The following is a 13053-nucleotide window of genomic DNA, read 5'->3' on the forward strand; positions in this document are numbered from 1 at the left end:
TTTTGTATTATAAACAAAACCACTTTATAGTAATTTAAAAAAAAATTGCAACTATATGATAGTATTATAAGAAATTTTTTCAAATGTACATTTTAAAATATCCATGTCTTCTAACTTTAAGCACTACAATAAATATCAGAAAAACAAGCTACTTGACGACATACGTTCAGAAGGTCAATTTTCAAAAAGTATTTTTGCATCGGGATAAAATTTTTGTAAAGGATTCAATTCATAAATTAAATTAATTAATATAAAGGGGCTGATTAAAAGATTATTTGACAAACACTTATCTACTACTCAGTCAACAAGATTAGGTTAATGTATTGGGATTAAATTCTGAACAATGCAAATAACATCAATTACTTTGGTAGAATTTATTGTATTAATAATATTCAATGAATTATTTATACAATACACATGTGAAAAACCGCAGTGTTTACCTGTGTGAGAGTACTGTTGTTCTTTTTTAAAGCACGCCAGAGAGATTTATCAAGAGATTTATGCAGTTGCTTTTTTATTATAAGTATGCAATTAGATCATGTGATAATCATTACTTTATATTACAATCTACCAAAGTCATAACAAAACATATTTTTTTGTAATGTCTATTTATATGTTATGTTGATATTGATATGCTACTCTTATTTTGTTAGAAAGTAATTAATTTATTTTATTAAATATTTTTTTATTTTGTTTATGATTAATAAACTATAACTCACTATAATTCATAATAATAACAGTACACATGTGCATTAGAATGATTTTTAAAATAATACAGTAATAAAGTATTACCTTTAAAAAATAATACATCAAATTATATAAAGTACCCAGGAGGACTAGCCAATCTTAAGGGACTTGATTCAGGACATCAAATTAAACAAAGAAAGATCATGTGAACTAATAATAATCTTTCTCACTTCAATTTGTTAAGTTGATCGTTAATAACATCAATCATTTTTCAGCTGTTTATTAACTGATTTAAACAAATGAGATGTCATTTTGATTAATGAGGTATTAATGATTAAAAAATCTTAATGGGCATCATTTTGGAATTTTCAAACTTATTTATTTTGTAGAAGGTTTTGTTACAGTACACAAAATTTCATTAAAATATCCCAATCCATTCTTATAATATAAATTTTTATTGAAAAAACACAAAAAGTGAGACAGGGAAAAATTAAGTGGAATAGGATTTGTTCACATGATCTTTCTTTTTTATTTTGATGTCCTTTGATTTTAGCCAACACCTCCTGACACTCTAAATGTGAAAACTATGCGTAAATTTTATGTACCATTTCTGTTAATAAGAATAGTGTATAATTAATAATAAAATTATGAATGTTATAATATTGAAATAGTACAAAAAAAGCTCTTGGTCTATTTATTATGAGAAGTTATTTTATTTGTGATTTAAGACTAATATGAACAAGTTTAGTTAAAAAAACCTCTTCAGGTTTATCAACTAGCAAATCCTCTCAACTGTAATGTACCAACATCAAGTCCTGGAGTAAAATATATAACATCTTATTAAAGGTATTTCTTTTCAATTTATAACTAAAAAATATTTTTTGAACAAACTCAACACGGTTGCCATATTTCAGAAACTAAATCTAGTTTATTATTTTCTAAAAAATATAGTTTTCACTAAATTGATTCAATGGACAATAAATGGCATCATTCAGTATTTATTAATAACAATAACAAATAAAAATAATGTACAGATGCACAATTAATTTTAAATGAACTTAATAAAGTATACGTAAAAAATCATATAACATAATACTTTTAGTGTCTGCACACATTTTTGTTTAAATATCATAAATATTTTAACTATAAAAAATATATTTTTTCTGTACATCTCTTCAGGCTACATCTTCAGATGCACATAACAATATGATATGTAATAATTACAGCATACACATAATGCTTAATTGTAACAGGAATTGAATCCAGAACTTCCAAAATGAAAAACAATGATACTTATTGGTTCACCAAGGAGGTCAGCATTAGCTGACAATATTATAATGGTGCAATTGTAATAAACAATTAAAGAAAACACTAATTTTTACAAAACAGAAATATTAACTTAAGGTAACTAAGGGTGACTATAAGAATTAATGAAAAGGTAGACAACACTATTCATAAAGAATAACTGAAAGAGTTTCTTGTGAATTATATGAAATAAATAAATTCATGCACAACAGTGTAAAAGAACATAAGAATTTATAAAAAAAAGCATGTTTAGATTGTTTTCTCCTCTAAAACACTATACATCATGACTGCTTGAGTGTCAAGTAACAGACCAATAGTACAGTTTTTGGTAAAACTGTACTATTGGTCTGTTACAGTTTTTGGTAAAACTGTACTGTTGGCCTAAAAATATTAACAAATTTTATATTCATCTACATTACGGTCTTCAAATTTGGTAGACAGGTAAACTAATTTACTTATGTCCAATTATGACAGCCAGGAGCATACTATTGAATATCACAAACCTACTTTAATGCTCAAGCATTACATAAAAATAATTAATGTTTTTAAGTACATGTTAATTTTTTATAAACTTTTGCCTTTCATCTAAAAGTTCCAAGTTTGAGTCCCAGTCAGGCATTGCATTATTCATGTATGAGTTGATCTGTCATCAGTCTGTTTGCTACTGTGTAAATAAATAAATAAATTGACAGTTCTAGAGAACTAATATCTCTTTACATAAAATTAAATCATCATATAATATATATTTTCATTCTGCTGATGAGAAAAAACAGAAATTTTATATGATTACTATGTAAAAATAATTCAAATTCTGAAATGGTAGACAACTTATTTTGGCTTGTTATATACTAATAATAAGTTTGCATTTTTGAAGCTAAATTAGTTTTGGAGTAAGCGCATCTTCAGTTTACTATCAAGCATACAAAAGCATATTAAAATCAATTAAAGCGATTAAAGTTAAGCATATTAAATTCATTTTGCAAGTGTAAATCTTCACTGTATAATAAAAAAAGGCAAGACAAAAATTAAATAGATTTTCAAGTATCATTCCAAAGAATTTGATGGAAAAAATGTAGATTTACTTTTCTTACCATCTTCAGTTTTATATGTACAATAGATTTTAATATACATTATAGAAATATAAATATATCTTATACTGAAGAATATTTACATTATAGATGCAATGAACGATTAATTATAAATAATTTATCTTTTTATGTACAGATGTTACTTTATCACTTAATTATTTCACTACAGTATATATAAGCTCGTATTAGGAATAAATTATCTAAAATCACAAATTATATTAACATTAATTTACTAATTTATAAACTTCAATTAGTTTACAAGATTATAAGTTTTCTAGTCTAGTCTAGTTCATAAGTTTTAGTCCGTAAAATTAACTAAAACATAAAATGATCTCAAGCATTCATTTTGGTTATCCTGCTTGGAAGTGATTGTTTCATAAGCAAGAGATCAATCAGTGACTTACATGAAAAAACTGTCAAATCTTAAGAAGTTTATTATAATATTCATCTACATTATGGTAAATTAATACTGAAATTCATCCATTTCTTCTTGTACGTATCTATTAATAGAGTTTAAAAATATTATTATTATTACTTTCCTGGTTATAGTGATACAGTACTTTGCCCATATAGTTATAACAGGAACTGTATAGTTTGGTAAAAAAATCTAAAAAAATTGGTATTTTAAGTTATTTTAAGGATAAATTAAAAAAAAAAAAAAAAATAGGAAGATTTAAATAATTGCAAATATGATGCAAAAAAATGTTTATTCCATTACTCTCAAGTCCAAAAATTTATTTTTGTCTGACAAATTATTTGTATACATATGAATGTATGTTGGCCTGTATATGGTCTTATAACTCTGGATTCTTAAAAAAAAATTAAAATATTAGTTTACAAGAGATTTTACTAGTTTTATTAAAAAATGAATAAATAAAACGGAAGTAAATTTGATTGGTAAAATCGAATTTAACGATAAAAATGGAGGGTTACACTTACAAAGTAATAAGTACATTATTACAATACGGATCTTAGATTCGCAAAGGTCATTTATACTAGTTTTATTAAAAAAGGAAAAATGTGGTATGAAGTGATTGTACAAATATCAACAAAAAAAATTGGCCGTCAAATTCAGTTTATAAAATTCATAAGATAACAGTCAGTAATTCCTAAAAACATTCAAAACACAGTGATATCCAAAAAAAATTAGAATGAAATTGTAAACTGTATGGTAAGTCTCACAGATATCATTTCTTCCACTCAAAAAACAAAAATTTCTGGAATATAAATATAATACTGACATCAAAAAAGGTAAGACATTGCATTTCTATTACCAAAATCTGTTATTAATTTACAATTTTCTTTAAAAAAAATGCATGTTAAATATATGTAATAGTCAATAGATATACAATAACTAAATAATAAACAATGTTTAAGCATTCCATAAAATAAGCAAAATAAATAAAAAAAATGTCACAAAATTCTTACTGGTCTGATTTCATTTATTAAACAACGAATAAATTATACATATCACATTTACAGAAATAATACAATTCTTATGAATATTTGTTGTTTAATAAATGAAATAGGCCGGTAAGCGTTTTGTAACAAATTTTTTTTTCTTATTATATGGAATGATTAAACACTGATTATCTATTATTGTACATTACATATATTTAACATGTATTTTCTTTTAAGAAAATTCTATTTTGATAATAGAAATTTAGTGTCTTACCTTTTTTATATCAGTATTGCATTTATTACAGAATTTTTTGTTTTTACAGCGGAAGAAGATATCTGCGAGACTCTTACCGCATGGTTTGCAATTTCATTGTAATTTTTTTAGGATAAAATATGTACATATACAAACACATATTTTTTAATTATTATTAAACAAATGTTACAAATAATCATATTTATTATATTTACTATATTACATAATTTACAGAGGTACAAACACAACACTAAAAGAGATACCAACAAAATATGAAAAAATGGTAATTTATAATGATAATTTAACACTAAAATATAATGTTAATTTTTACAGTAATAATAAGAGAAAGATTAGTACAAACCTCACTAATTCTGATTGCATATGTTTTAATATTTACACCTGATTTTAATTGGAATGTACATTTTAGTTTTTGTATTACATAATAATGTACGGTTCAGGTCTGTAAAGAGTTTAAGATAATTCATATTTGCTTAGATATGGCATAATTTATAAGTAGAAGGTTAGATTAGAATTAAAATCCTACTGGAAAAAAATAATTTCTGTAGGATTAAAACGTTCATTTATTAAGAAATTATAACATAAGTTAAATTACATGTTTATTAAAACACAGATCTGATTTTACACACCTTCTATTAAATTCTTTCTTTTCTTCCACAATAAAATACATTCATTTAGTTTTAATAATTACAGGCTGACTGACCATCATGAAGCTGACCATCATGAAATGAATACTTCTAACTAATATTTTTATACATTTTATTTGTTATATTCTCTAATACCATTGAACAGAATAGTAGAAAGTTTATATATACAAGTGAAGATATAGAATATATATATGGTTGGGCATTACTTGTCCAACCAGTTAGCTGTGTCTATGTTAAAACTACACAGACAGTTGTGCGTGCGCACAACTCTTTGTAAAACCGTTAGGTGTTTTTTTTATAATATATTAGACATTTTTTTGTGGCTTGCAAAAAAATGCTAAGTCTGACGAGGATTCACACCCAGAACCTTCTGAATAAAATGTGATGATACAACCACTTAACCATGGAAATAAACAGTCTCCACGGACCTGTTTTTACAACAAAAGGTTTATTAAACAAAATTATGTGTTTAAAGAAAAAAAATATCTGATACAATTTTTGAGTTAAATCTGATGGAACTGGTTAAAATGTAGTATAGAAATGGAACTATTAATAATCTTGTATAAAGAAAACTGTAAAAAACTGAAAATGCTATAAAAAAAATATTTCTTCAGCAATAGAAAATATGTTTACTGTACAATCAACTTTTGTAAATAACACACACCTAAATAATCTTTTTTTTTTTTAATATTTGGAACAGCAGAAGTATATGTTAATTTTGTTATTTTTGAAAAGGTTGTACCAAAGATTGTTTAGTAGTAAGATAAGGAGATTCTGGTATCAGATTTTGATCTAGAGTAAAACTCAGCTTTTAAGTCCCTTAATTCTCTTGTGAAAAGACCTTCTAGATTTGAAGTTTTCTAATGTCTATATATTACTTAGAATTTTCTGAGGGTAAAATGATTAAAATTTTCAGTATTGTTACTTAGGCAGTAACTGCATCAGACTCTTGAAGCAGTTTGTTTCCTCAAGAAATAGGGAAGTTTCTATCCTTATATAAAATCTCCCTGCTAATGGCTGACAGCAGACAGTTTCCTTTTCTGTGAGTAGTGGAAGCTCTAAACTGCCAGTTCCATCAGTGGAAATGAAGGTGGTGTGGAAATGAAGTTGCCATCAACAGTGTACTTGTTCTTTCATACAGTGCAGGGGAAAATGCCTTTTCAGAGTGCTAAGCTCTGATGAGGTAGGCTAAAGCCAGTGTATCCCAAACCTTCAAGAGTACATGGGCTGGGTGTTGGGCCAACTACCACCCCAGAAAAAATCATCGGTTATGAAACACAGAAGTGAAACTTCAGAATAACCAAAGGGTAAATAACTGAATATAAACAAAAGATTTAAAAATCATGGAATATAAGGACCATAGCACCCCAGGAGGATGATATTTTGGGAGATGAATTAAAGAAATACTGAATGGAGATTATGGTTTTACAGGAAACCAGATGGCCACAGGCTGGAAAAATCAATACCAAAGATTTGTGAAATATTATTGTCGTGGTGCAAATGGAAGATGGTATGGAGGGGCTGGCTTTGCTATTAGTAAAATGTTAGTGCGATCATTCTTAAGCATTACATCATTTAACAAAAGAGTGTGTAATATTAAGTTAAAAGGAAGATTTAAAAACATATTAATGTTAAGTATCTATGCACTAACAGAGGAAACTGAGGATGAGGAGAAGGATTCTTTTTACGAAACAATAGAAGATACCATTAACAAACTGCCAAACTATGATATTAAACTTGCACTAGGAGATGCAAATGCAATCGTTTGGAAGGAGATAGCAGGAAATCAAAGACTGCACTTTTCAACAAACAATAATGGCTTAAGACTCCTTACCTTGGCAAGCTCAGTGAACATGAAAAGTAGTAAACCCTGATACCAAGAAGAGAAATTCATAAAGTTATGTGGGTGTTTCAAGATGGAAAAACTGAGAATTAAATAAATCATGTTCCTGAAGATGGTAAACATATGAGTAGTGCGACTAATGTAAGGTGAGGAGTTTGGGACAGACCATTATCTGATTTTGGTACAGTTCAGGTAAAAAAATACACCAAGAAAAAGACAGTAGCTAGAAAAGAGTTATTAGTGACGATAAAATAATAAATAATACCACATATAGAGGAAGAATTCAAGATAAAACTACAAAACAGGTTTCAAAAACTTAAAGAACAAGATGTGGAAAGTAAAAAAACAGAATTGGTAGAAAATAAATGGCAAAGATTACAAAAAGTGGTAAAATACTGTTAAAAAGGTCTGTGGAAAAAGGGAAACAAAAAGTAAAATCAAAATGTTTACAGAAGAGTGTCGAAATATGATTAAAAAAGAAGAGAAATAAAATGTAAAATGGATAGCTTCAAAACCAAACAGAGTAAGAGTAAACAGAGTAAGCAGTCAATGGAGCTGCTAAGAGAGACATATTGTGAAGTAAATAAGCAAACAAAACAGTTGCATAAAGAGGTAAAAGAGAGTACATTGATGAGAAACTTTCAAAGTGCTGAGGATGATAGAACAGCTAATAATGCCAGGGAATTCTACTAAGCTGTAGGATTTTTCAATCGTGGATTCTCAGCTAAAAATTATAGAATAAAGGATAAAAACAGGGATATCATGATGAAGAAGGAAGCTGCTTTAAAAGTATGGAAAGATTATTTCAGGGACTTGTTGAACTGTGAACCTGTGGAAAGGGATGGTAATGAGCAAGTAGCAAAATATTTCCATGTCTAACTATCAGATGTGTTACCACTGTCAGAAGAAGAGGTAGAGAGTTCAATAAAAGATCTGAAAAATAATAAGATACCATGCTGTTATGGTATTATGACAGTTGTTATAACGAGAGAGGTGAAACGTTTAATAAGAAAATTCATAGATAATATTAAGTGTATGGAATAAGGAAACAATTCCAGAGGAGTAGAAAGAAGCAATAATTAATTGTTCCTATCCACAAAAAAGAGGACAAGCAGATGTGCTCAAATTACAGAGATATCTCCTTTTAAATAGTTTATAAATCCTTATAGTTTATAAATACAGAGGCTAAATCCTAATAGTGAGTCAATTATAAAGGAAGCAGCAGGCTGGATTTATGAACGGAAAGTCTACAGTTGAACAAGTTTCCTTACTGTAGCAATGAATATCAAAGTATTGGATATTCAATAAGGAATTTTTGCAATATTCATGGATTTTAAGAAAGTGTACAATAGTATAGATATAAATGGCTTATGGGAGAATACAGAAAAGTTTGGGATATCAAGAAAGTTTATTAGGCTTATAGAAATGTTTGTAACTGAATCAAAAGAAAGGTGGATGGAGATAAATCTGAGTCTAAATAAATCTAAGTTTTGTTCTGAATAATGGGGTAAGGCAGGTTGATGGGATCTCCCATAATATTCTTATCAATATAACTGTGGAAGAAATCTACACAAAATAAAAAGCTTGAAGAGAGGTATGAAATTGGGGGGGAACAACATATTGGCATTTGGAGACGATGTAGCAAATTTGTCTGAAACAATAGAGGATCTTAGGTTATTATCAAAGACATTTATTAAACAAACCAAAAAGGTTGGGCTAGGTGTTAATGAAGAGAAAACTAAAATAGTTATTTTGGAAGGAATGTATTTAGGAATATAAACTAATTACAAAATGGCAAATTTTGTCAGATTTTCTAGTATATGAATAGGTTCAAGAACTTTGGTATAAATCCTTGGTATTAATCAATAATACAAATTTGGAAGATGAAGAATTCAGTCAAGGTTAGTAAATGCCATTAGATGCCAGTGTGCATGCAAAAAGCTGATGTCTACAAAGTTGATATCTTGCATGTCAAAAATGAAGGTGTATAAAACTATTATTCAATGTGTTCTGACATACGGCAGTGAAACACTGGTCAAACGTACATCAAATATGGGTCAAAGGATAATGAAAAAGATAGTCACTGAAAATAAAATATTAAGAAAAATATGGGGGTCCCATTGAAGAAGGAGAATAAGAAAAAAACAGAGAACTAAGATGATTGTATCAAGATCCTAATATTTTAACTACGGTAAAAGCAAAAAGGATAAGTTGGTTTGGTCATGGGTTAAAAAAAGAAGATGAAATAAGACTAATATTAGTAATGATGGCCACACTGGAGGGAAGAAGATCACTGGGCCGGCCAGAATTAAGATGGTATGACCAGCTAGTAAAGGACTTAAATCAATTGGGAGTTGGAGTTCACATGGCGGATGACAGGGGGATGTGGTGCAGGCTTATCTATGAGGCAAAAATCGACTAAGATTTGTAGTGCCCCAGCAGTAAATTAAGTATAATATCCATTTGATTCATAAAGCTTATGTATTATAGGATGTGAATATACAAGGAAAACAGATTTTTACAATTATTTAACCAGACTAAATGACAGATTAAATAAAAATTCAAAATGATGGAAAGTTTGGTTGACACAAGTCAAGTTTTCCTATCTTGTAGAACAAAAGGCAGATTTGAATTATAGGCAGATTTGAATTATAATTTATAATAGAAAACAAAACTATACATGAATCGTTTGTTTTCATCACTTTTTTTTAAAAAATGATGTCATGTCATTAATTCAATCAATTTATTATGTAAACAGCTGTAGCATACATCATTGGTTTTGTAAGAGGATACATCTTGCTGTATCATTCATTTGAGAAATCAGGTTGTGTCATAACCAGATAAGTCAGTTCTCAGAAGTGACTTATCTGAAAAGCAGATATAGTTTCTAAAAAGGTTAGACTTACAAACAGCCAAAAAGGGCTGAAATTTATGACTATTTATTATTTTATTTACTCTAAAGATAAATTAAAATTCTGTGCTTGCCAAAAACTGTTTCTGGATACACTACATTTATCTAAAAACCACACAAGTGGTGTTACCATTTACCAAAAATGGCAATATCAGTCAGGCACAATGCCAACAGAAAAAAGTTGGGAGGGACAGAAAATCTGTTAATTTTGAAGACAAAAACACAGCATGATTAAGTTTTAAAGCTCTTTTAAAGCTCTTTTAAAGCTGTAATGAGTAATTATTATTGCAGTAAATCAGCCGATCACATGTACCTCTGTTCTGAATTAAATATAAACAAAATGTGGCAGAATTACAATGCCCAGATAACTGATGTAAATATGAAAGTAAAGTCTTCAGAAATATATTTAGAAATAACTTTAATATTGGTTTTGAAAGCTCTCGGAGTGATGCATGTTCAACTTGTATTTCTCTTGATGAAAGGCTTAAAGGGAAAAAATGAAGTTAAAAAATAGGAACTCAACTTGAAAAATGAGTCCACAAATTAAAGGCAAAAATCTTTTTCAAATATATGCATGAAAAATGTATTGACCTTCTTATAATTACTTTTGACTGCCAAAAAAATCAAGTTTTCCCTCGAGTTCCTGACCAGTCGACTTATTATTCACGGCAACAATACAAACACAACTTTACTGTGTTACTTGGCGATTCAAAAAATAAACAACCAAAAGAAAATGTGTACATACACCAATGGGACGAAAGAGAATATCACAAAGGTTCAAACGAAGGGAGCTCTGCAATTTGTCACTACTTAACAAGCATTGACATTACTGAGACTGTTAAGTCATTCGCCTTACTGTAGATGGTTGTAGGGGAAAAAATAAAAATTATTTTGTCTTCAGACTGTTATGTACATGGCTAAAACGAAATGCTTCCAGTCACATTGAAAAAATTGAGTAGTCTTTCCAGCAGTTCCTTTTTTCCATTGAACTGGGTCTTTGACCGTACAGAGAGAAAAATAAAAAAATCCCGACTATTATAAGTTCTGAAAAATACACTGAAATTTGTTTTTGAATTTGGGAAAGTAATTTCATTGGCTGGAATAAGTTATGATTGGAAGGGAAGTGTTGTGACATACTAAGATCACTTGATCAGTGGCCAATTAACTTATTTAATGCTTGCAAAAGATTTCTTTTTAAATTTAATAAATAAAAAGATGATGTTTTAGTTAAATATGAAGTAAATTATAAAACTAAGTTGAAAAATTTCAAAATATTTGTAAGAAAAACAAAAAAGTAACAGGTATTGTTCATTCCACATACTATAATATCATCAAGAGTACCAACATCAACACTTATAAGCAGGATGTTGATAAATTATTGAAACATTTTGATGATGACTGGAAAACATTAAAATGTTTATTGTTTTTTAAGAGTCTTGGAAAGTCAGGAATGTTAACAAAAATTAAATATTCTTCCTTTTTTATAATAATTTTAGTGACAAAATAAATAAATAAATACTTTTTTTATCATGTTTCTTTCTTAACCAGATAAGTCACTTTATTTCATTTATCGTAACCAGATACATCCCCATTTTCAAATCAAAAGCAGATAGATCCAAGAAATAATTCAAATTATTGGAAAATAGAAATTTTCTAGAGATCTATAATTTTTTATGTAAGCACATTGATGATACTTCTAACAGTAGAGTTTCACTTTTTTATCTATGGTTAAATATTAGATGTGCATTTTTTGTTTTTCCTGAAAATTTTTAAAAGTATGATGATTGTATCTGGTTATGAAACCAAACTATTCATTTGGGGCATAATTTCACTTTTTAGGCATTTAGATCAATAAAAATTTGAAATATTATCACTTGTAAATGTTTCTTGTTGAATTACATTTGTTTTTTTTGATCCGTGTGTAATATTACAATAATATTAGATTTTTTAGTAAAAGTAGTTGTGAAAAACGTCTTCAATTTGCACAGGGTTTCAATTACATTACATTAGGAGTTAACTGGAATCCACTTTAAAAAAACAGACTATTACAGACATGGCAATATTTCCATCATTTTGATGGATGTGCTCAACACATGTATTAATGGTAGTGGTTTTAAATAGGGGTGCATTGTACACTGTAGACCTTACATTGCTGCATATTTTAATTAATCCACAAGAAAAGTTAAAGAAAAAAGAATACACTAATGTAAAAATTTTTCAAATTGGTACTCCTTAATAATGATCACTCAATTTACAACAATATAAGTTTTTACTTTCTAATCAGATTTAGCTAAGTCTTAATCAATTTTCTGATGACTTTCCAGTATGTCAGTTCCCTGAGACTATGATAAACATGTGATGCAGTAACTTTTTGGATTTATGCAATTTAAGATTGATTTGTTTTTTTTTGCAAAAAAGAATAATTTATACTAAGTAACTAAATTTGTGCAAATAAAGGATTCTATTTTTTTATAAGTATGTTTACATGTTGTCAATGCTGAAATATAATTACAAAATATCATGGTTGTTAATATATTTCTTAAAAGAAATACAAAAAATTATATTTTTTTTCCTGACTGAACAAAACTATATTATATAATTATTTTTATTAAATTAAAAATTTGGTTAATTAAATAAATAAATAATCAGATTTGCAAGTATTATATCAGGAATTACAAAAAAAAATTTACAAACATGTGCACAAAATCTAATAAACTTAATTTTTCAACTTAATTAAATAATTTTTTTTTTTTATAATTTACTTCATATTTAACTAAAACATTATTATCTTTTTGTTTATTAGATTTTGTACTTTCCAGTACAAAAACTGTGATATTGATATCAAAGTTAGTGAGGATTTCTAAACAGTTTTTAATTAGTCATCAAATTAAATGAAAGCA

At 27.7% G+C, this 13053-nt stretch overlaps 1 protein-coding gene across 1 annotated transcript in view; it reads right to left on the reverse strand.

Moving 5' to 3' along the window:
* Window positions 1–13053, reverse strand: part of LOC142331395 (RYamide receptor-like) — a 989745-nt gene that overhangs the window by 10423 nt on the left and 966269 nt on the right. The gene's annotated exons all lie outside the window — the stretch shown is intronic.

This window comes from Lycorma delicatula, chromosome 10, assembly GCF_047948215.1.
Source record: "Lycorma delicatula isolate Av1 chromosome 10, ASM4794821v1, whole genome shotgun sequence".
Lineage (NCBI taxonomy): Eukaryota > Metazoa > Arthropoda > Insecta > Hemiptera > Fulgoridae > Lycorma > Lycorma delicatula.